Source organism: Anolis sagrei, chromosome 1 (assembly GCF_037176765.1).
Source record: "Anolis sagrei isolate rAnoSag1 chromosome 1, rAnoSag1.mat, whole genome shotgun sequence".
Lineage (NCBI taxonomy): Eukaryota > Metazoa > Chordata > Lepidosauria > Squamata > Dactyloidae > Anolis > Anolis sagrei.
This window is the reverse complement of record NC_090021.1, coordinates 311,959,907-311,985,810: the sequence shown is the minus strand read 5'-3', so window position 1 is coordinate 311,985,810 and position 25,904 is coordinate 311,959,907.

Here is a 25,904-nt window from a genome sequence, read left to right as displayed (position 1 = left end):
GTAATCTGATGGCAAGAGCAGCCAGTCAGGCAGTAGGGAGAGTGGGTTTTGGCAGCCACAATGACTCTCTGGGAGCTCCCAATTCTCTCCTCTTCTGCCATGAGAACAAAGGCTGCCCAGCAAATTGGGCACTGTTTTTTCCTCTGCAGAGGAAAGCTGCCAAGCTAGGAAGCCTTTGGGGAAGGACAGTCCCATCACTCTTCAAGGCTTAGTTGCTGGCAGTGCAAGAGACAACTTCTCTGCTAATTCTATCAGGCTACAATATTCCTTACTAAGTTACTAAGGGGTGGTGACGGCCGACAGGGAGCTCTGGCATGGACTGGTCCATGAGGTCACGAAGAGTCAGAGACGACTGAACGAATGAACAACAACAACAACAACAACAAGTTAAGTTGTGCTGGCTCCCTTTCTTGTTTTTTTCAGAAGCAAATGAAGATCTTTTTAGGTTCTTGTGGGTTTTTTCGGGCTATAGAGCCATGTTCTAGAGGCATTTCTCCTGACGTTTCGCCTGCATCTATGGCAAGCATCCTCAGAGGTAGTGAGAGCTCTTTTTATTTTATTGAGAAGATCTTTTTATTTACATTAGCTTTCATCAGTTGACTAGCTTTTGAAATAGCGATTTATTATAATCATTTTGCGCCTTTTAATAACCTTTTTAGTTTACCATTTAGTAAGCAACACAATCAATTACACAAATGTTTGTACAGTTTACAATTTCATAAATCACTCCTTTGGTCATTATAGAGGTTAGAATTTTCTATTGACTGTACCAAATACCCATCCTAAACCCACATTTTAATTGCGGCAGCCCTCATCTCTCAAATAGCCATTTACTGCATACACAAGTTGATATAGAATAAAATCAATAGAGAAAGAGATGTTACTGAAGAGACCTCAAATTTATGGAAGCTAGACTCCAACCCTCTTATACATCCATTTGGTCTATTTCTATGTAGACACTAGCCTAGTGTCTACATAGAAGGCCAAAACAACTGGAGGGCCGCAGTTTGAGGATGCCTGCCTTAAGCCTTAAATGGGCTAATGATCCGAAAGCTCCCTGCTTGTTTCATAGTATTGGTCTCCTGCAAAAAAACAAAAAACAAAACAAATTCTCTCTGTATCATTTCATTTCCAAGGGCTTATCTACAATTTCTTGAAGAGCAATGACCTATGCACTTTTGAGAAACTTTAGGAAATATCAATTTGATACCACCACCACCCCCCCCCCCCCGCATCCCACTATGTTCCACGATATAGAGTTTTTAGGCTAGAGTTTTAAGACTGCAGAATCTATTTTATGCCATTTCCATGTGTCATTGCGCTTTTTCCAGTTGGGTTACAGTGCCGTACATGCTGGGCTAGGGACTGAGCCGGTTTTATCAGATGGAATAGGTTGAAGCAGGCCACACTGACCCAGACAAAGTAATTTTGCTTTTAAACTGCCAATATTTTAACCATTGCTTTTCAGTGGCAAGGTTCCTGTAAATTGAACATGTAGCAAATGTGAAGTTTCCTTTTCTATAATTTATACTGTATTTTATACTGTCTTGTTATATATGTCAATAAAGGCCTATTGGATTGGGTTAATCCAAAACAGAAATATTCTATGTTGGTTCTGGGGGGCTCAGAGGTCTTTATGCAATCTATACCTGACTTATACTGATGGAGTGAAGTCTACATGGTTCAGCTGGGCTGAAACTGATTCAATTTGGCTGGACTGACACTTTCCCTTCCTTGTTGCCATTGCTGTTGTTGGATGGCTGTAGAGCTCCACAGGACTGTTGTGAGCATCCTGTGCTGAAATCAGCAGAGGTGATGAATTGAGCAGGAAGAAGTGCTAGTCTGTGTGGATGGTGGATTAGTTCACATCAGCTTGTCATGCTGTCTACACTCTGACCAAAGTGTGAGGCAGTTCTGGAGTTTGACCAAAAGTCTGGATTATTCTCAGATTTTTTTTAGCAATGCTAAACTAGTTCTGCAAATTACCAGATGCTTCTAGATGTTGTATAGACATCCAGGATTAACTTCTGGACCCTTTAAGTTTCTGGGGGGCTGTGTAGAAAAGCCCCCCCCCCCAAAAAAAATTATATCTACTTTTTTGTCTTTCCTAAATCTCACTGTATTTTTTTTGTCCAAGAAAGCTCAGCTATTCCACTTCATAAATCCAGTTGCTCTGCTCTAGAAAGTCCTTTTTCTCTTCCTCTCCTCACAAAGAAATAACAAATATAAACCTAATAACAACAGTGCCATGTGAACCATTGCCTCCAATTTTACTTTTTAAAAATGTATTCCTGAGGCAACATGTCTTCTTATTTCACTGAATGTGACAGAGGGAGAGGCACCCATCCTTATGAATTCTAGCACATTGGTAACTTAATGAATTAATTAGTGAGTTAATTCCAAGCTCTGTTCTTCTCTCAGCTGAATGAGATAAGATCTGCACACCTGAGCCGGGAAGGTAGATAGAATTCCAATTACATTCAAGTAAGAAAAGAAAGAAATGCAAACCTTCCTAGGTACATGATTTTTCTCTCTCCATAAAGACAGAGTTCATATGCAAAAAGGCTGTGCATGCCCCAGCTTGTTAAGGTAAGACATATATGTCTTTACCAGGAAACTGTTCTTTATAGTGATTTTTAAAAAATGACTGAAAAGGGGAAGAAACTCAGCATGTTATGAGATACATTGCTGCATAGTTGAAACGGATGATTTTGTGATGTTGAAAATGAGAACAAGCCCTTTCGCCATTGTTCAGCCACCAAGCAATTGGGTGATGCGGTCTGTGGCTAAAGCTGATTTCATTTGCCCGGTGAATGAGTCTGAATTAGTGAGGGTGACGGGGAAAATGCTGAATTTTATAAATGTGGCCTACATCCTTTCTGTTAACTGCTCTGTCAGGACAAGTCAAGTTTATATCACTTTATTGGAAATTTATTTTATTTGCCCAGGTCTGAAGTGAAAGTTTTATACTTTCTTGACTCTCAGTGCCTATAAAATGGTTCTAGTTTGGAGTAGGTACTCAATAAAATGAAACAAACTGGCTGCTTTTGAACTGCTGCTACCCAATCAATATTCTGTAACACTTTTTTGAAGAAAAAAAGACCTGGAAAACTAGCATGTTGATAGCTTTAACATCTGAGGGGTTAGAAAAGAGGAAGAAAAATATATATTCTTTTACAGTTTTACATTAAAATAGAACACTCACATATTTGCCTTTATAAGACTAGCATTAAGTCTTATGTGGACAGATTTCCAAATGTGGCAATCATTTCAATCAAAGAGTACAAATTAGATGCTAACTTTTAAGTAAGTAGAGGTCCTTTCAAAATTTTCATTAAGTGATCTTTGTTCATTGACTTCATATCCTTTAACATTTCACCGCTGAAAGCTAAGACATATAACCACACAACATTAGAGGATGGTCAAGATGGCAAAAGTTATTGAGGAAGAAGTATAATCTAGCAGTTTGCTTTTGCCTGAGACTACTGGGACAAGGAGCAGCTTAAAGAGCTTGGCATGTTAAACCTGCAGAAGAGAAGGCTGAGCGGAGACATGATGACCATGTATAAATATGTGAAGGGCAGTCATAGGGAGGAGGGAGCAAGCTTGTTTTCTGCTGCCCTGAAGACTAAGATGCAGAACAATGGATTCAAACTACAGGAAAGGAGATTTCACCTGAACATTAGGAAGAATTTCCTAACTGTGAGAGCTGTTCAGCAGTGGAACTCTCTGCCCTGGAGTGTGGTGGAGGCTCCTTCTTTAGAGGCTTTTAAGCAGAGGCTGGATCGCCATCTGTCGGGGGTGCTTTGAATGCAATTTTCCTGCTTCTGGCCAGGGGGTTGGATTGGATGGTTGCTTCCAAATCTATAATTCTGTGAATCAGTTTCAGCCCAGCTGGACCATGTAGACTTCACTCCATCAGCATAAGCCAGCTATGGATTGTATAAAGACGTCCAGAGCCAACTTGGAACATTTCTGTTCTGGATTAGTTCTGAATTAGTTCCAAAATAACTGATTAACCAACTAAGTCAAAGTATGATAGCTGGGACCCTATGCATCCCATGCTAGTTGTGCATCGTGCATCAGAATTAATGAAGGGAAGTCCTTGGAGTGTTCCCAGCTGCTGGGGCAGCTTTCTTTGAAGGGCAGAAAGTATGCTGGCAGCTGTGGAAGGTTTCTACAAGGCCCTAGTGTGAACAGAGCAGCAGAAACTGGTGCTCTGTTCTTCTGCTTTCCCATGTCCACTTTCTAACAGTGGAGGAACCAGGAATCTTGGGGGGGGGGGGAGGACATGTGAGCAATAGACCACCTCCTCCTCCCTCCCAGCTGCTATGTCTCTCACTCGCTGTGCTGTCTCGCGCACATCTTCCCTTCATGAATTCTGACTCACATTGTGCAACCAGCGTAGGGTCCCAGCTATCATACTTTAGTCACCAACTCAATGATTCTATGCCATATTCTGTTTTTGTAATTTGAATCCCATTTTGACAAATCAGGATAGTTGGAGGGTATGTTTCCTTCTTTATATCCATGGGGCTGTTAAAGAAGCCAGATAGTTTTCAGGTTTGTGATCAATCTGCACATTGTTTTTTTCTGGAATTAATTATTCTTTTCCTCATTGTCCTGCATACTGCTTCTTTTTGATCCCACTTGAGAGATCAATGTCATTTCTGCCAAGGAGTGGAGAATTTGCGACAACTATATATTACACTGTGCAATGTACAAGAATTCACTCTACTCTCAAGAGAACCACTGGCTGACTGTGGCATGAGAACAGAACAGAAAAATTGGAAAGTGTCTGTCTGCAAAATGGCAACTTGCTGAGTTTCTCTTCCTCTTCCAAAGAATGCCTTCAAGGGAAATAACTGATTAATTATCATAAAGCTTTCTTGAATTTTTTTCTCCTTAAGATGCTTGGGTGTGTGAAAGTGGCAGAGCAGCCATAACAGTTAAGCAGATTTCAGAGAAGTGGGAACTAATAATTTGTGACAGTGGATGCAGTGACCTGAGTTTCATCCACTTCTTGAAGCCACAGAGCAGTCTGCCTTGTATTCTATGAAACCCATGATGGGTTTGGTGACAAATGTGTAGCTCCTCAACTTTACAAAGATTTTGCTTCATTGCATCCAGAGTTTGGAAAACATATTTAAAAAGACACTTGCTTTATTTTCATTTTAAAAAAATATTTTATTGAGTGAAGTTAATGGGATACAAAATATAAAAAGGAGAAATATCAAAGGATAGTCAAATATATCTAATATAGGTACATCGTCGTCCCCCCAACAGATACATTGTAATATCCTGTCAAATCTTTTCTCTCCTGCCCACCATCCATGACTTCCGACACTACTCACTGTGAGTCCCATATCTAATAAAAATCTACCCTTATATCTATTTTAGGAGACAGCTAAAGACCTGGCTGTGGAACCAAGCATTCAGCCCATCACAGGAATATTTAAAGTTGAAAGTGCAATGACCCAGGACTGTTTATAGACAATGGCTATGCCTTTTGTGATATGTGATGTGATGTTATTTTATGTGTTGTGCTTAATAGTGTTTAATGTTTTATCAGGGGAGAATCAATTTTATGTTTTATACTGTTTTTTATGGATGGCATTGAATTGTTGCCAACACTGTGAACTGCCCTAAGCCCCCTTCGGGGTTGAGAAGGGCTTTATATAAATACCGCAAAGAAATAATAAATAAATAAATAAATACTTTATTAAATTCCTCTTGTGGCTATGTTAAAGTCCACATGTATCTTTCTTTCCATGTATTCAAATGCCAGCCTCCATTTTTAAACAAATACCTCATCATTTCCTCCCTGGATATCATTAGATAACTTGGCTATTTCAATATATTCTAATAACTTTTCTCTCCAATCTTTTTTAGATAGTTCGTTTTCACCTTTCCATTATTTTGTTATTGTCAGTCTAGCTGCAACAAACACCCTTGCTCTAGAGGCCTGATTGATACCAATTTCTGTCATTCCAACACCAAGTAAAAAATTATTAAAATTTGGAGGCATGATTGAGTTCACCCAAATGTTTACACAAATTGTTTATTTTATTTTAACTGTTTTCAGGTTTTTTTTGTCATGTCAGGAGTGACCTGAGAAACTGCAAGTCATTTCTGGTGTGAGAGAATTGACCATCTGCAAGGACATTGCCCAGGGGACACCCAAATGATTTGATGTTTTATTATCCTTGTGGGAGGCTTCTCTCATGTCCCTGCATGAGGAGCTGGAGCTGATAGAGGGAGCTCATCCACCTCTCCCCGGATTCGAACCTGCGACCTGTCGGTCTTCAGTCCTGCTGGCACAGGGGCTTAACACATTGCACCACTGGGAGCTCACTGTTTTCAGTTGAACAGGACAGTTCTATCATTCCACCTTTTTGGTTCCTTTCAAAATGTTCCAATTTCTTTCTCCTTGTCTCATTTTTTTCTGGTTTGTCCTAGCTTATTTCAATTGTATAATTTGGATTCAAAGTGTAAAACTAGTTTGCACACAAAGTAGACTTGGAAGTATCCAGGCAGAGAATGGGCATCACTGCAAACCAGCTATATCATATACAGAGAGAAACATACTAGCTGGAATGGTGATACGGCTGTTAATACTGTTTTTATTGTTTTAATGAATGTTTTATTTATTGTTTTAATTGTGATTATATTGCTTTGTTATACGCAGTGGCATCAAATTGTTGCCAAATGTAAGCCATCCTGAGTCCTCCTTCAGGGGTTGAGAAGGAATGGGGTAGAAATACTAGAAATAAATAAATAAATAAACAAACAAACACCAGATTTCAGTGCCAGAGAATAGAATTATTAAAATAGTTATGGGTGAATCAGTGTGATATGTCTTCAAATCATTTTCTGCTTATTGGGACTCTAAGGTGAGCATATCATGGGGTTTTCTTAATGAGATTTATTCACAAGGGATTTTGCAATGTTGTCTTCAAAGTGTGTGGCTTGTCTGAAATCAACCAGTGAGTTTCCATGGCTAAATGGGGATGTGAGCCCTGTGTTCCATAGTCCTAGTCCATATTTTGTGATCGTTCTCTTACACTATACAGCTGGCTCTCTTACACTGCACTACCTATTATATTTATTATCTAATTTATGTGTGAGGCACTGAGAACAATGTATTGAAAAGTGATTTTGAAAAGGTTAAAACAATTTGAAAGAAAGAATCATATAAAGGCTAAAATATATTGAAATGTTAACTGTGGTGTTAAAAACACATGTCTTTCAACATGTCACAGATGAAAACTGAGACATATGTGGCCAAATATCAAGATGACCACTCAGCACCACTGAGCGCAGTTTGGTACTATTAGAATACCACCCGTATCATTCCCTCCCATTCTCCATGTTTCAACAGATGCGACATGGGTCCTGTCACCAAAGGTAGGATTTCCATGTGTCCTTTTGGCTGGCAGTTAGTAAGAGTGGGATCATGATGAGGAATTGCTCCCTCCTCTCCCACCTCCCTTCACTGATTACCCCAGCCAACATCATTGTAGATTATGGCTGGCTGGGAGAACCCATATCATGGGCAGAGACTGCTACAATGTTACAACATGGAAAATAGAAGGGAATGGTAAGTGTCATCTTATATCCATGAGCCATTAAAGCTCAGAGACACAGAATGGCAATGCAAGCAGTTGCAGCCAGTTCCAATTCAGAACCAGATCAACTATTTACATGTGTCCAAAGTCAGAGAATATTCTGAATTCTGACTTTGGTTAATGAGGGTCAAAGTCATATTCAGGTCCCTTCCACATTAGTAGTCTATGTAGAAGTGTCCAGGGAAATGCAAGATTTTGTGCCTTCTTGTCTTTGCCCATTGATTCTATTGAGTTGTATAGTCGGTTTTTCACATCTGCAATGTTCAACTTTTGGGAATTTGATAATTCATTGAGTTGATTAATATGCTATCTTTAAGAATCTCTAGATCCTCCAAGGTGACTGTATGGTCAACGTCAAGCTGAAATTGACCACAAAATTGCATTGTAAGGGCTACCAATTCATAGAGATGTGGTTTTTTAAAATGTAAACTTTTCTGGAGATTGTGTACCCCTAACTCCCATGAAAGAGGGGTTACTGTACTTTCATAGGATGTTTTTTTCTAGATCCTGGCAAAGCTATGTAGCTCTTTGGGGAATGTACAAAGTTGTTGTTGCTGTTGTTGTTATTTATATGCTGTTTCATCTTCATTGCATCTATTCCTCATTATGAGATTCAGCCCAAAGCAAAAAGTGTCCAGTACGAATCTTAATAGTTGATGTAATGTTTAGATGCTTTAATTTGCAGTCTTATTTTAAATGTTTATTTTAATTGTATGTTGTTTTATGGCATGTAATTGTTGCCTATGCGTAAAGCTGCTCTGAGTTCCCTTCAAGGTGAGAAGGGCAGGGTATAAATATGGTAAACAAATAAATCTGGCTGCTCCTGAAGTTTCAGACTTGATTTGGACTCTACAGACTTGATTTGCAATCTACAAAGAAGACTTCAGTAAAATATTGTAAGTAGCAAGGGCCTTGGATAGTAATCTTTGGTTGGTGAATTGAGAGAATAAAAATATGTCCAATTCGACATCAGTTGATAATATTGGATGCCTTTGAGTGGCAATTCAGTGCATGAAGTTCAGTTTTCCAAATGCAGCTAGCTTTTATCCTTGCAGCATTTTCAGGCTAAATTGGTTTTCTAAATAGTCTACCTGACTCACTTAAGATATAGGCTGATGTGCCATCTGCCCTGTGAAAGCTGCCCTGTTAAGTGTACTGGAGGTCTAATCTTTTATAATTGATTACAAATTGTGCATGATGCATGATCTAAAATAGAATTAGAGGAACTAATTCCAGAAAGTATGCTAGCAAATTTATGACTATATAGATAAAAATGGTGTTTCCAGACCCCATAACCTTCATATGAATAGGATTTCCTTTGGCATATGGTTATTAATTTAATGTATTGTAGGTCATGACAGAAAGTCATAGCTATAGCATAGCATCCTCATAAGAATAAAAAAATGAATCACTTTCTTACCTCTCTCTCTTGCTTTCTCTCTCTCTCTCTCTCTTTGTGATATATCCCCTGTATTCAAATGTCCCAAAGTCTAGCTGAAGAATCATGCTGCAGAGAAAAAAAATCCCAGAAAAGTGTGCCTAAATTCTGCTTTCTGCACAGAACAACAAACAAGTCTCATGGGACGGCACTCTATCATCCTCTGCACTTGCGAATCCACAGCACCTGCTTTAGTTGAAGATCCCTCTATATCAGTGGTTCTCAACCTGTGGGTCCCCAGGCGTTTTGGCTTACAACTCCCAGAAATCCCAACCAGTTTACCAGTTGTTAGGATTTATGGGAGTTGAAGGCCAAAACATCTGGGTTGAGAAGCATTGCTCTACATCATTTTAAATACAAAGGCCTAAATGTAACTACTAGGTCCAACCAGAAGAGACCCATTGAATCAATGTGATTTAAATATTTTTAAACTAGAGCTTGGGATGTTAAGTTTGAAAATTAATTTAATAATGTTAAACCAGTGGTTCTCAACCTGTGAGTCCCCAGGAGTTTTGGCCTACAACTCTCAGAAATCCCAGCCAGTTTACCAGCTGTTAGGATTTTTGTAAGTTGCAGGCCAAAACATCTAGAGACCCACAGGATGAGAACCACTATATTAAACATTAAAATTAGAAAATTAATCCATTATCACATACTTGGATAATTGACAAATTCTTGTTAATTAATCTATCAATTTAATCATTAATTTGGAGCCAGAGAATGGTTGCTACCATGAACTGTGATGGTATAGGCCCTGTAGCATCACACATACAATAGTATATGTGAGGAATACAGTTGTTGCAAATTATGACAAGAACTGAATGGTTGCTTTTTTGGTTTTTTGTTTGTTTGGTTTTTTATTTTTATTTTTTTGCATTATCTATGAGTCACCTCTGGCTGAGAAAGGCAGTTTATAAATGCAATAAATAAATAAATAAATCTAATATAGAGGCAAAAAACTCAAACACATCAGTTTAAAATATGTTACAGTACCTATATTAAGAGGAGATACATTTAAAAATGAAGATGCTCAGAGAATGCTTATAAATACAAAATTACATGTGAATTTATTGCAATATTTTTTTATTTTAAAAATGGGTCTTGGAAATGTATTTTGGAAATGGAAAAAAACTAGACCAAGAAATGTACATTTGTGTTTTTTCACTTTTACAGGAGTTCTATGTCCCTAACCTCAGCAAATGTAAAGGGCTATTTCAATGTCTTTTCATGATACCATTCTCATTGTAGTCCTCTTTTGCTCTGAGTAGTTCCATTGAGACTTGAGAGACTGTGGAGATAGGAGGAAGTTATCGAGTACCAACATGCTCCAGCATCAATACAGAGAGTTAATTTTTAATCTGAAAGATGCAAACATTACCTTCCTCAGCAAAATATTTTTGTTGCTAGAGTATACAAATGCTTTTTTGCTGATTTGACTTCAGTCATTCAGTGGTATGACACAATGTCTTATTGAATGATATGGAGCTGGTTTTCAACACCTCTAATGTGTGATAGAATATTTTCCTTAAATTATTACTCAGCAAATTCTAGAAATAGGTCTTTCTGGAATTCTGCCACCCCACCCCCAAATTGGTCCCTGGAAATTGAACTTTCCAAGTGATTCATGTCTAAACCCATTCCAATTAACAATGTACAGTAAAAGTCAGAGACAAAGGGGAAGGGTGGAGACAACTGGTAGAAAGGATGATGAAAGGTGATCAGATAGAAGAGAAGGAGTGTCTAGCTAATTTTATTCAGTCTATTTAATATTTTGAGCCCGGGTATCAAACAATGTTCATACTGAGAAGTAATTGTAGAAGCAAATTTCATGGAGCCAACATGTGTTATCACTGCCTTCAAGGCAGAAAGGTAGTACAGGGTTCAAAAGTTGAGCGTACATCCCAGTCTAGGTTAAGTTTTCCCAGGCTGAACAGTCCTCTAGAACAGGGGTCCTCAAACATTTTAAACAGTGGGCCAGGTCACAGTACCTAAAACTGTTGGACTCTGGCACAAGCCAGTAAAGGTGGTCCCAGTGGTGAGGCAGTGCCTAAAGATCTTGGCCTGCACTTAAAAACAATCAGCAATGACAAAATTACCATCTGTCAGCTGCAAAAGGCCACCCTACTCTGATCTGCACACATTATTCGCTGATAAATCACACAGTCCTAGACACTTGAAAAGTGTCCAACGTGTGACTGAATACAAAAGCCAGCATAGTGATCTTGTTTGCTGTGTATTAATCTTATTGTGCATCACATAATAATAATAATAATAATAATAATAATAATAATAATAATACTTTATTTATAACCCACTCTCTCTCCCCAAAGGGACTTAGATAGACAGGATGACAATCCTAAAGGGCAGATTAGACTGACATCATGACATTGGGTGTCTTCTGGGCAACATCCTTGCAGATTGCCAATTCTCTCACACCAGAAGTGACTTGTAGTTTCTCAAGTCACTCCTGACATGAAAAATAATGACTGAGTCTTATAAACTTTACAGCAGAACAAGGTTATGAATATAAATTCAGGTTCTCCTATCCTAGGTGGACCATTGTGACTACTATCATATCATAACCAGATATAAGAACGGGTAACCATACCAGTGTCTGTGAGGCTTCCCTGACTAAACAGCTGTATCCTTTCCTTAAATAACACAGACGTAGTGTTACTATGAAACCATGAGAGCCTACCTTATCTCTGAGGATTATCACTAGTTAGTAATTGTAAATGCTAGGTGCTGTAGGCTACATTTCAGAGCACAACAGTACTAAACTAATTCTCAATGCACCTTGCCAAAAACTGACAAATTCACAGGATCACAATGTCAGCAGATGACCTGAAGGTACATGCTTTACATTATGTAGTATTATACTGAGTCTTCTCCACTTTTCTGAAAATTATCTCATTTATTCAGCTGTATTGAGGACGTTGCTCTGAGGTAAAGGAAATGAACACCAGAGCTCCAGGCTGTAGTTCCCAAAGATTTCTGCTAGTCTCAAGAGCCTGTGGAAAATGCTTTACTTTTGTCTTCAGGTAGACTTTATAGAATGTTGTATTGCTCACAGAGGTCTCAATAACATTTCTATTTGGGAATTACTTCTCTCTGACTCATCGCCTTTCAAACCTATATTGCCTTCACATACCTCAAAAACAGTCATGGGAATATGAACTCTGAGAATGAGCTGTCCAAATATCCCCATAAAGCCCTCAGATATATAAAACCTAGGTGTCTGTGGAAGCAAAGCATTCCCCAATATTTTTATTTTCAAAATGATTCCTTGGAGCATTTACAGTAGGTTCCTCTTAAGGGCTATATCCATAAGCACCTCAGTAGAAACTGTGTCCCACCATGCAGTGGGGCACTGTATGGTACATGTTGGGAATTGGAGTGTTTACTCATATGCTTAGCCCTATAATCCTTTATCTCAAAAGCAAAGCACGAAAAAATGGCATTAATTCAATTTATGTATATATGTGCAGTGTCCATCACAGATTGCTAGTATTTCCACAATGCTGTATTTGATGTTTAGGGTGTTAATCACCCTTAAAAGAATAGAGAGTATACTAATTCTCCTATTTTGATGCCTGGCATACCACAAAGAATCCCTCCTAATGAATGCTTCACCTTTGCCTTCTGATGTTGGAATTCAGGCAGCCGAGAGATACAAGGTCTATAGAGCACAAAAGCCAACACAAAGCACCCTCTGCAAAAAGGAAGTGACTCAGTAAGGGAAATTAAACAAAGACATATCTATTTCTGCGGAAGCAGATGGATTGCCTCAGAAACATTAGGTGTGGCAGCATGTAGTGCTGTCTGTCTGATCTTATATCCAAGCAGACATGGTAATGTTACCAAATAAGGAAGCGCACGCAAATAAACAACTGTGTCACATCACCTCCCTTCTCTGAATGGGGCCTACATTCCAGGATGAGAGAGAATTGATTCAATAACAAACACTCTCGGTGGCTGACGGTATGTGTTTATTAGCCAGACAGGAAAGTCCTATTGCCTCCAGTTGGCACACTGTGCATATGTGCTCTTGGAAGTGTTCACTGTAACTGTCTCTTCCCCTGAGGTTTCCACAATAAATTGTACTTCCAGTTTCATTGTGTGAATGAAGTGGGTTTCTTAAAAGTATTGTGAAAAAATCATGAGATAAAGAAAAATTAAGCACTGCTGTTCCATCTCTAATGGTTCCCCACCCTGTATTGAGTTTGGTGTGTCCAGGAGCATGATCAGCAGGGTTCCAAAGCATTATGGCTCCCAATTCTGATTATCCCCATTTATAGTATGAGTAAACCACAGATTTTGTGCCATCATTTGCTTGTAACAGTGCATTGGTCAGACCTCCCCTGGAATACTATGTCCAGTTCTGGGCACCAAAATTCAATAAGAATATTGTCTAGCTGGAACATGTTCAGAGTTAAATGACCAAAATTTATTTATTTATTTATTTATTATTTACAATATTTCTATCTCATCTTTCTCGAACCCAAAGGTGACTCAAGGCGGCTTACAACCTGGCAGCCATTTGATGCTGTAACCATATATAGCATAACATTTAATCATTTAAACAGATTTACCAAATCAAATAATAAAAATCATTTAAAAACATATAAAAACCAATATCTTCACTGTTCATCACATTGTTCAAAAAACATCATCTGAGCCATTCCATTATACAGTACTATATGAATCCATATTTAACTATATCACTGCATGCCAAAGGCTTCTTTAAAAAGCCAGGTTTTTACTTTCCTCCAGAAGGTCAGGAGGGAGGGGACTGATCTAATTTCTCTAGGAGGGGAGTTCCACAGCCAAGGGTCTACCACTGAAAAGGCCCTGTTTCTCATCCCCACCAGACACACCTGCAAAGAAGGTGGGATTGAGAGCAGGGCCTTCCCAGCTGATCTTAAGCTCTGAGGTGGTTCATAGGGAGAGATATGTTTGGACAGGTAAGCTGGGCTGGAATCATTTAGTCAAAGGTCTGAAAGCCAGGCCTTATGAGAAGTAACCTTGAAAGATGGGCATGTTTTTAGGTTGCAGAAAAGAAGGCTAAGAAAGACATGGTAGATATTAGGATTGGTTGATTTAAAAAAATGGTTCAAAACTCGTTTCGGATGTAGGGGGTGCTGGTGGTTCGATTTGGAATTGAATTCCACATTTTTCTAAAAAACAAAATGGAACTTTACGAAATTTCCAAAATTTCCATATTAGTTTGTTAATGGTGGACGTGATTTCGCAATATGCAACAAGCAAGACTTGAAAGTATGGGATTTGTAGTGTCTTTTTAGGCAACACGCAGCAAACAAAGGAAATAACAAACAGCTAGCCCTGAGAGCTTCTGGGGACTTGTAAGCTGATTTCACAAGTTAGGTAAGGAGAGACTTGAAAGTATGGGATTTGTAGTCTCTTTTTAGGCAACTCACAGCAAACAAAGAAAATAACAAACAGCCCTGCTTTTTTTTTTTTTTTTGCCTTGGAAGCTAATTTCACAACTTTAGGAAGGAGAGTTTGTGTTCAAAGAGTGGCTTGAATTGATGGGAGATCTAGTTCTTTTGAGGCAATGTGCAACACAAACTAAAAAACGCCGAGGCCAGATAGACCTTACCTTTATAAATGTTGGAGTGAGTGCTTTGGTTCCTACGTGTTGTCATTTCCACCCATGCCACTCACCCACACACTACCCTCGGGGTGCCCACCCATCCCAAACCCCAACATCAGTAACAACACACAAGCGGCAAGGCAGGCTGCCCAGTGAGCCAGCCAGGCAGCCAGGCAGCCAGGCAATAGCCCTTCTCCCAGTCCTTCTCTGCTTGCTTGCTTGCCTGCCATGTTCTTCTTCCAACCACCCTTCAATACAACCTCCCTTCAACACAACCTCCCTTCCCTTTGTCTATCTCTTTCCCTTTCCCTTTTCCCTTCCCAGCTCCGAATGAGCCTCTGAGACATCTGCTCCCCCAGAACTTCCCTCCTGATTGTCTGGGAGGCAAGGAGCTCCCAGCATGCAAGCTGCTTGTCTCCCAGCAGGCTAGTAAAGGGCTAAAAATACGCAGAACCATTTCTGACTCACTTCCTGAGTTGTAACAAAAATGGCAGAAAAGGCTTTGGAAGGGCAAAGGGACTTCTGGTTTTTAAAAATGCTTTGAAATCGCTTCAAAGGGATAATTTTAATGAAATTATTACGAGCAACGAGTAATCTGATGTGGCTCTATCCATGCCCAGTTTAAAGATATGAAAGAACGTCATGTTGAGAATTGAGCAAACTTGTTTTCTGTTGCTTCAAAGACTAAGACTAAGGTTCAAACTACAGGAAGAGACTTTACCTAAGCATTAGGAAGAACTTCCTGATGGTGAGAGCTCTTTGGTGGTGGAATATGCTGTCTCAGAGTGTGGTGGAATCTTCTTTTCTAGCGGCTTTTAAACAGAGGCAGGATGTGTTTTGATTGCATATTCCTGCATGGCAGGGGCTTGGACTGGATGGCCATTGTGGTCTCTTCCAAGGCTCTAATTCTATGACCATGATGTTTGAATCAGACCAGACCTAGGAAATGCATTCCCTTGCAATTGAGTATCTCTTCCTTTAATTTGCAAAGCAAATGCATACACATACATCTACACATGCCACCCCCCCCCCACCCAAACCTCTAGAAATGTAAAGAAAATTTGGCAAGAATTCTAACTTTTATTATACATACATACACACACACACACACACATATATAGTAAGTAGAAGCCAGAAAATACATTGGTGTGGAAGAGAAAGAAAATGGAGATTCTGGCCCAACTCCTCCTATGAACCAGCTAGGACATTAAGATTGTCTGGGGAGGCCCTGCTCTCGATCCTGCCTGTGTCACAAATGCGTTTGGCAGGGACAAGAGATAGGACCTTCCCAGTGGTGGCCCCTTGGCTATGAAACGCCCTTCCTACAGACATTAAATCGGCCCCTTCCCTTTTAGTATTTCGGAGGAAAGTGAAGACCTGGTTGTTCGAGCGGGCATTTGAAAAGGCAGTGTAACGAACCTAGGAATATGGAATAATTGGATGATGAGATTGCATCTTGATTTTAACTAAGAGACGCTAATGAGGTGTTTTATTCATTTTATACTGATTGTTTATTATACTATTGTTTTAACTGTTTTTAACTGTTTTATGATGTTTTGAGCATTGAATTTTGCTACTGTAAACAGCTTTGAGTCTCCTGAGGGCTGAGAAAAGTGGTATATAAATATAGTAAACAAACAAACAAACAAACAAACTGGGGGGGTGCTGAGTAGCAGGGTGAGCAGGGGAAAGGGAAGGGGGCACGAGCTTGGGGAAACTGCTTTGGGGAAAAGCTTTGCTTTTCAAATTAAAGGCGGAGGTACTGTTCTATTATATGGGCAGAGGCCACAAGAAAGAACTAGAGAGAAAATTATAGTCAATTTTACAAGGGGGGAGTTGAAGAGGAAAACCATTTCCCCTGTTTTTGCTGGTCATTCCCCCTTTCACTTCCCATGTCCTAAACAGGAGTTGTTAGGGACATGAGTGGGGAGAATAACAGGAAAACAGAGAGAAATGGTTTTACTCCTTCAGCCCCCCCCCCACCACCACCACCACCATAAAATGGACTAGCAATCACTCTCTGGTCGTCCCCCCCCCCCCTTGTGGCTGCTGCCCGGATAATAAAAAAGTATCAAGAGGAAATATCCAGTGGCAAGGGAATTGAGTTCCTGTGTTGGATTGTGCAAACAATATTTGCTTCAGGTTCTGACCTCCAGACTTGTTGAAGTGGGACTAAGCCATATGCACTGCACTATGGCACAGACTAAGACCGATGAGCTGGGGCTGGAGCAGTGTCAGGACCAAGGTCAGGGTCAGCATTCAAGGGTATTGTAGTAAATAACAGGGTCTATGCACTAAAAATTAGCCTGCCTCATCCCCCCCCCCCCCAACTTTGGGTTTACCTTCATGTACTTATGTGGGTATTGAAGGTCCCACATGGGTGGAAGAAAATGAATCACCTCTTGCTTATCCCACAAAAAGAGGTGGAAACACTCACTAATGCAGTACTATGAAACTGGCTGAAAACAGAGGAATTCAAATGTAGCAGTTAAGAATCTAAGGCCTCAGAGCATTTCCCTGGATGAGCAAATCTGTGAATTTTGGGAAGACATAGCCAAAACTTCAACCAAATGAAAATTTTAGTTACTCCCTACATCGCCAGTATGGACTGGATAGGAGTCAAGCTGCCACCCAGCTCTGTTCTTTTACAGATGGATGTTATCTTAGATATCAAAGGAGGAAAGGAGTGTCCAGAGTCAAATAGCAGCATTTGGGAACATGGGAGAGGTAGAAAGAATGCAAAAACACAACTTTAAAAATAAAACAAAAACAAAAAAGGAAAATTACTCCTTCTAAAGCAATTTCAGCCACAGGAATCTCCCCTATGTTTCCAAAGAAAATTGAAAACAAGTTATTTGGATTGTTCCACATAGAAGTGGCTATAAAAATAAAAACACAAAAACCCAATTCCCCTTCAATTTTGGAAATAAGTATTGTGGGGTTCACTGGCCGTTATTTTTTTTTTTGCCCTGTTCACTTGAAACCTCCAACTCATTCCTTCTGACAGGATAAAAGGGACACACAGAGAAAACAAAGATCAGCAGCAAGCCCTCCTCTACTTCTGTTATTAAAAAACCTACTGAACTAAACTGGCAACTTTGAGTGTCAGTTTTTGCTTTCTCTTTCTCAGCCTCATTCTAAATATTACACAGAAATAAATATTCATAACAAGAATTTGCCAGTCCTAACTCCTTGGTATGCCATTAGTTTTCAGGTGCAGACTTGTCAAATCTCTGTATTACAGTTCTGTAATGCATAACTTTGAAATATCCTAAGCAGGGATTTGGGTACAATTCTCATAATTTGTCCCTATTGTCCAGGGTTGATAGATACCAAAGGCCCAAAATATCTGAAGCAGCACTGTTGCCCATCGCTTCTCTCAAGGCATATATCAGAATCAAAAAGATGAAGGTTGCAATTTTGAACACAAGCCGTAAATCCTGGTTCAATTTGTCCTAGTCTGTTAAATAATTTTTAAAGGGGGTAATATCCTCAAGTGAAGTGCAAGAAGAATTGAAGTGGTACATGCAAGACCATAATGTGGAAAGGGGGAAGGGGGGGGGGGATAAGCGAGAAGAGGGAATGCATGCTGTGTGCAGTGGAGAACAAGAATCAGAGAAATTCATTGCCAAAATTCAATGAGAATTGAGGGAGAGACTGAGGGTGTTTCTAAATGACAAATTCTTCTAGGGACAGTTTATCCCAGTACTGAATTTAAGATTGTCCCTGGGATGGTTTTGATTGCCAGTTCTTTGGCTGCTGTGGAGCCAGGAAGGAGACCTGATGCTCTAGTGGAGACAAACCAAGATCAGTAACTATGGACAGTAATCCTTATCATCCCCCTCTTGGCAGCCACTGGGCACAACACGGCTAGTGTTCATCACTCATTGACTGGAATAGTGCTGGTTGGGGCACCAGGGCAATAATGGAGAAGGGAAAGGGGAGAAGTAGAATTGGCCCTCTTCTTCCCCCTCCCTGAGCCCAGAAAATATGGGAGGACCATGTCAACAGTTGTAGCTCATTCCATTTTGGAACTGATCCAACAGCTTACATTGCCCCAAAGTCGCAGTTTGCTCCAGATTATTGGGTGGAAATGTTCAGCAACCCAAGGCTTTTAGAAATGCAGTTCAAGACTGCATTAACCAGTATCATGCAGAGAAGAGAGAAGAGAGAACTACTGGTGTGAGTCAAATGGAGTGCAAAAACCAAACAGTGGGCACATTGTAACCATGCATAGTATGGTACAAGAAGAAGGAAAGAAAAGGAAAGGGAGGGAGATAGGAAAAAGGAGGGTGAGAACTTAAGTAGCAGGGTAATGGAGTGAGAGATAGAGAGAGGGATCAGAGATACTAGGGCTTAATGATGATGTAATGTAATAAGGTGAGGGCAGCAAGGAAGGGGTATAAGATGCAGAAGCAATCTGCAAAGAATAGGAAGATGACATGAATTGAAGAAATTGAATGGGGCTTGTGGGGATTTGTAAAAGGGCACCATGACAAAATGGGTTGACTGGAAGGGTATGTGTTGGTATCTGATTGCCTGAGCATGCCAGGAGCCAGAATTATCATTGGCTACTCCCTCTGACTTGCTGCTGAGACAAACAGTTGTAACTGTCACTTTCACCTTCACTTTCAGTGAAGAGAGCGCTGACGGCCAGGAAGGAAATGGCTGTCAACTCTCTGAAGCTTGATCATTTCTAAGGCATGAAGCATATTTTAAAGACTGATTAAAAAGACTGTTTTTTCTTCGTGGTCTCTGCGAATGCACACTTGTGGAGAGACTGCGCCTGCGCGGGCTCCAACGGAAACTTCTACATTTTAAAACTTTCAAGTTTTGGCGGTAACCCCGCCCAGCCCCGGCAGGGGATAAAAGGGCGCCCCGCGCACACCGATCCAATTCCTTTTTTTCTGCCGCACGGCTTGCTTCGGTACTTCGATTATTATAGAGAGTGATTCTTCATAGAGTTTCTTCGAGTTGTTTGACTGGATTATGTCAACAACTCGCTTCAAAAGATGCGCGAATTATCCGAGGAAGATCCCTGATTCGGACAAACACGCTCTTTGCCTTTTGTGTCTCGGTGAGGCACACATTACTTCTTCGTGTCGTCATTGTCAATCGTTGACGGCACAGTCCCGTAAAAATCGGGTCCACCGGCTTCTATACCTTCTGTATCAGCAGACGTTGGCTCCAGTACCTTCAACATCGACATCGGCGTTGACGTCAGCTGCGGTATCCAGGCCTTCGACATCAGCTTCGACGTCGAAGGCAGCATCGACATCAAAACCTGTCGATCCATCGGCGGAGACCGAGCCTCGCCAGACAAGGGCGAAGAAGGCTGCACAAAAGAGGCCGAGAGCAGCTATGTCGACAACCTCTAAGGCCTCGGTGTCGACAGCTTCCAAGGCTGCAAAGCCTACAAAGCAGAAGGCTCCATGCACGGTCACGACCGAGACCGTACGCATCCGGCACTCTTCCACCAGTTCTGTGGCGTCGGTGAGATCGATCAGGTCCACGAGGTCGACGTCGGCGACTCCGCCATCTTCCACGGCGGTTCGTATTGCCTTCCGCCGGTCTCAAGAGGAGTCTCGGCGTGCCTCCACCTCTTCCTCCGTCCCGCCCACCCCGGGCAAGTCGGTGTCGAAGCTCAACCGCCGGCAAAGAAGAAGAAGACGATGCCGCCTCCATCCTCGTCTTCTTCTTCTTCCCGAAAGCAAACCACCGCCTCCTCGTCGGCGAGATCGTCGCCTTTGCAGCCTGTTGAACCCCAACCGGCCCCTCAACCTACCCAGGAGCCACAGCCCTTGCCAGAACTGCCGTCGGAGCAACCTGAGTCCCCGGTGATTTCGGTGGACACGGTGATCGAGGCACCAACTCGACATGTGACAGCCAGACAGGAGCTTTTCCCGTCGGTCGCGACCTTGACAACTGTGACGGCAAGACAGGAGACTTCTCCAGTGCTGGAGACTCCGGAAAGGGGCAGACAGACTATGAGACTGGCCCTGGCCCGTGCCACCCAGGCTTCAACCTCGAAAGCCCCTCCAGTGGCTCCGCCGCAGCGCCCGAGTAGGGATGTTTCCTCATCCCCTCCCCCTCAGTCCGTGGCGGCCGATGACGAAGAAGAAGATGGCGAGTTGCCGGGATCGGTACACTCGGGGTCTGTGTTGTCTCTCGGGATCGAGAGATCACCCACTCACGACGCCTATGAGGCTGACCCTCCATCTCCTACTGACAATGTCCGAGCCTTTGCAGATCAAATGGCTCGTATGGCTGAAGCCCTGGGCCTGGAGGTCAAGCAGACTTCCAAGGCAGTGCAAGACCCGGTGTTTAAAAGGGTGCAAGCGGAATCCCCACCCGCTTCTCTTCTGCCCTTCCTTCCCTACCTCCTGGAAGTGATCCAGGGCTCCTGGAAGATCCCTTCCTCCATCCCTCCAACCTCTAAAAAGATTGAATCTTGGTATAGAACGGACGATGAGGGCTTGGAGTGGCTGAAACACCATCCCGACCCTAACTCGGTGGTCGTGAAGGCGGCTCAGGGGTTCGGAAGGCAATCGTCGGCGCCGTCCGACCGTGAGGGGAAGAGATTCGATGCAGTAGGCAGGAAGCTGTACTCCAGTGCCCTCCTGCTGGCCCGCACGGCCAATTATGGCGCTTGTATGGGCGCATACCAACAAATTCTTTGGGAGAAAGCAGCACCACTTTTCCAAAGAATGTCTGAAGAGGACCGCTCTGCCCTCTCCACCCTGGCTCAGGAGGCGAACTCTCTGGCGCATCACCAGATGCAGATGGCCAAACACACGGGGGACACCGCGGGCAAGATGATTGCTCACGCCGTGGCAATCAGGAGACATGCCTGGCTCAGATCCTCTGGCCTCTCTACATCGTCGAGGCAGGTGATCGAAGACCTCCCGTTCGACGCCCTGGGGCTCTTCAACGCAGGAACGGACGACAAACTGAAGTCAAATCACGACTTCAAGACCTTGGCTTCTAAGTGTGGGTTCGAGAATCAGAACCAGGCGCAGAGGACCAGATGGTTCCAGTACAAACGCCGACACACGGTCCCGTACCGCACCATACAATACCGACAACCGACCCGCCCTCTGCACGCCTCCCAGCAAACCCACCCTCAACAACCCCAGCAACAGAGAAGGCAGCACCAGCAGCAACGTTCCCGATCCCGCCAGGCCTCTGGAGGCAACCAGGCCAGGCGCCGCATTTGACGCCCTAATGGACGATACCGTTTGCTCTTTCGTTACAGATGTTGTTCCCATGTCCCTCCCGATGGTACCCGCCCTCTTCCTTCCATCCGGCTCGACACCGTTCGAGAATCGCCTGACAAACTTTCTCCCTGCATGGGAAAATATCACCTCAGATGCATGGGTTTTAAAGATTGTCGACGAAGGTTATGCATTGGAGTTCGAAGAGCTCCCACCAACGGGACAAATTGTCGATACCGAATCGTCCTCGGCAATTCTGGCGGAAGTCGAGACCTTGCTTCTAAAGGGGGCAATTTCCCCTCTCCCAGACTCTCAAAACCATCGAGCCTTCTTCTCCAGATACTTTACTGTCCCAAAGCCAGATGGCTCCCTCCGCCCCATCCTCGACCTCAGGGACTTAAACTCCTTCATCGAACCTCAAAAGTTTCGGATGGTGACGGTATCGTCCATTCTCCCGCTCCTCAGGCATGGGGACTTCTTCGCGTCCGTCGATCTTCGAGACGCTTACTTTCATCTTTCAATCAGAAAGCATCACAGGCGCTTCCTGGCCTTCAGGGTAGCGGGACAGACGTACATCTTCAACGTCCTCCCGTTCGGTCTCGTGACGGCACCGAGAACCTTTACAAATGCATGTCGGTGGTCGCGGCAGCCCTCAGGAGGGAAAAAATCCGCATTTTCCCGTACCTAGACGACTGGTTGTTGGCAGCACGCTCCCCGGACCTTCTGTGACTCCAGGTAGCAAAGACGCTTTCCCTCCTCGAAGACCTGGGCCTCCAGCTGAACGAGGAGAAGTCCCATCTCGAGCCCACCACCTGCATAAAGTTCATCGGCACCATGTTCGATTCTCTCTCCCAGACAGTCTTCCTTCCGGAGGAGAGGTTCAGGGCTCTTCGAGCCGAAGCGCTCAAAGTGCATCGATCCCGAGTGGTCCTGGCGAAGCAGATACAGGTCCTCCTCGGGCACATGGCCTCCACGGTGATGGTGACGCCATTGGCAAGGCTCCGCTTCCGTCCCCTCCAGAGATGGTTCTTGGACCACTTCAATCCCATACGGGACAGTGCTGCAAAACGCCTGCTGATACCGAACTCGGTAAAGGACTCGCTAAACTGGTGGATGAACCGCCAGCATGTCTGCAAGGGCGTCCCATTCCACCCAGAACCCCCAGCTGTCACAATAACGACAGACGCCTCGATGTTTGCATGGGGATGCCATACAGGAGAACTCTCAGTCCACGACCTCTGGTCTCCACAGGAGAGGCAGTGCCATATAAACTACCTGGAACTGCTGGCAATCTTCAAAGCCCTGAGGGCATTTGCCCTCCTGGTCACGGGGAAGTCGGTCCAGATCCTCACGGACAATATGGTGGCAATGTTCTACGTGAACAAGCAAGGAGGAACGGGCTCGAGAAAACTTCTCAAACTGTCACTGGAACTTTGGGACTGGTGTGTGGCCAGGTCGGTGTCGATAACAGCCTTGCACCTCCCGGGAGAGGTCAACGTCGAGGCCGACGCACTCAGCAGAACCAGGGCAACATCTCACGAGTGGAGGTTGAACCCCGACGAACTGGCCAAGATCTTCAGGAATTGGGGCCTCCCGGCCGCAGACCTTTTCGCGTCGCCGCAAAACGCTCAGCTTTCTCAGTTCGGTGCCCGGCTTGCTCCGAACACGGTACCGGGATGTCTCGGGGACGCGTTCCTCCTAGACTGGTTGCGGCATCTGCTCTACCTCTTCCCTCCCTTCCCGCTCATCCCGAGGGTGATCGAGAGAATCCAGTCGGCGCAAACGAACTGCATCTTGATCGCGCCGGAATGGCCACGACAACCGTGGTTCTCGGTTCTTCTCCAACTATCCGAGGGGCGGATGAGACGCCTTCCACTTCGGCAGGATCTACTCTCCCGGGAAGACGGTCAGCTTCTCCACCCCGACCTCGCTTCTCTGCATCTTTCGGCGTGGAGGATCCAGTTCTGAGGTCCCTGTGTCCAGGAGTCCTCCCGATCCTGGAGGCAGCTCACAAGCCAGCAACCAAAAAGTGTTACTCGGCATGCCTTAACCGCTTCCAGGCCTTCCTCTCCGAGAAGGGCCTTGACGACCATCAGCCTTCGATACCGTCAGTCCTTTCGTTCCTGCTGCACCTTAACGAACGAGGCTTGTCGTTGTCGTCGCTCAAGTCTCACCTGGCAGCCATCTCTTGGCAGCTTCAACGAACAGGAGAGGCCTCCTTGTTTAAGGAGAGCTCCGTGAAGTCCTTTCTGCGGGGTTTCAACAACCTACACCCCCCAGTCCACTCCCCAACTCCGGGGTGGGACCTCGACCTTGTGCTAGCCCGACTCACACAAGAGCCTTTTGAACCGATCACATCGATCGACCTTCGACTTTTGTCGTGGAAGGTAGCTTTTCTTGTTGCTATCACCTTGGCCCGTAGGCCTTCGGAACTTGCAGCACTGCGTGTGGACGAACCATATTTTGTTGTCCACGAGGACAGAGCAGTCCTCCGTACCGATGTGAACTTCCTTCCCAAAGTTGTGTCTCCCTTCCACGTGAATGAAGACATTGTCCTTCCCTCATTGTGTCAGTCCCCCTCCACCCCGAGGGAAAAAAGACTTCATATGCTCGATGTGCGGAGGGCGTTACTCTGTTATAGGGACAGAACTGCTCAGTCTCGAAGGACTCAGAGACTGTTCGTGGCATATGCCCGAGAGAAATTGGGCCTGCCGGTCACGGCGCAACGCCTGTCCCACTGGATCACCTCGGCAATCGAGCTTTGTTACCAGCTTGCTCGACAGCAACCCCCATTGGTTGTCCGGGCTCGGTCAACCAGGGCTATGGCGGCATCGACAGCCTTCCTTAAAGGGATTCCCCTGGACACTATTTGCAAGGCGGCCATTTGGAAGAATCCTCAGACATTTGTCTCGCATTATAGACTGAATACCAGGTGTACGCCTGACATGGCCTTTGGGAGGGCGATTTTGGGATCGTGTCCTTCATAGGACCCAAAGGTTTTTCTTGTGCTGATCGATACCGAGACTTTCTTCGGTACTGTACATTGTTGTGAATGTTATTTACCGTGTTTTACTTGAATTCAACTGTTTACCAGTGCCAGTGAATGTAATTGCACCTTTACACTTGATGCCTTACTGCCTGAGGCACAGGCAACCTTGCACTATAACCTAATGGGGCTCACCACGGGTACTGTTTGTGTCGATATCGACGCCTTTTTGCCTCGCTAATGTGTTTTGCACTTGTTAACAAAACTGTTTTGTGTAACTACTTAATGTGCCCTCATTGCAATGAGTGTCCTCGGAAATCACCATGTGTTTTAATTCAAGGGTCATGAAACAGTTCTTATTGTTCGAGAATGCCCTCATTTATTGAGTGTCTTTCACTGTTGATTAGTCACCCTCACGTGACCGGGAGGATCACGTACTCCCATAAGTTTATGCACGGTACCCTTCTTCGGAAGTGATTACAATTTCTTGTTTGGTAACTGTTTGCACTTAATAAAATTGTTTGGCCCTTGACTTGACTAGTCGGTTTGCATTCTTCCCGCCTCCGGGACCTGAGCTTGCTAGTCTCCACAAGTGTGCATTCACAGAGACCACGAAGAAAAATGGTAGGTTACATACCTGTGACCATCTTTCTTCGAGTGGTGCTCTGCGAATTCACACTAACCCGCCCAGCCTCCCCTCTATGCAAACCTCCAATTTCTCGCTACCGTAGCGGCGTAGGAATTGGATCGGTGTGCGCGGGGCGCCCTTTTATCCCCTGCCGGGGCTGGGCGGGGTTACCGCCAAAACTTGAAAGTTTTAAAATGTAGAAGTTTCCGTTGGAGCCCGCGCAGGCGCAGTCTCTCCACAAGTGTGAATTCGCAGAGCACCACTCGAAGAAAGATGGTCACAGGTATGTAACCTACCATTATTCCCTTTGTTCTCTGTAAGAATTCAGAGAGACTGCTGTATATATTGTTGCTCTGTTTGACCTTTTGAACTGAAGTAAAGTTACTGTTACTCATT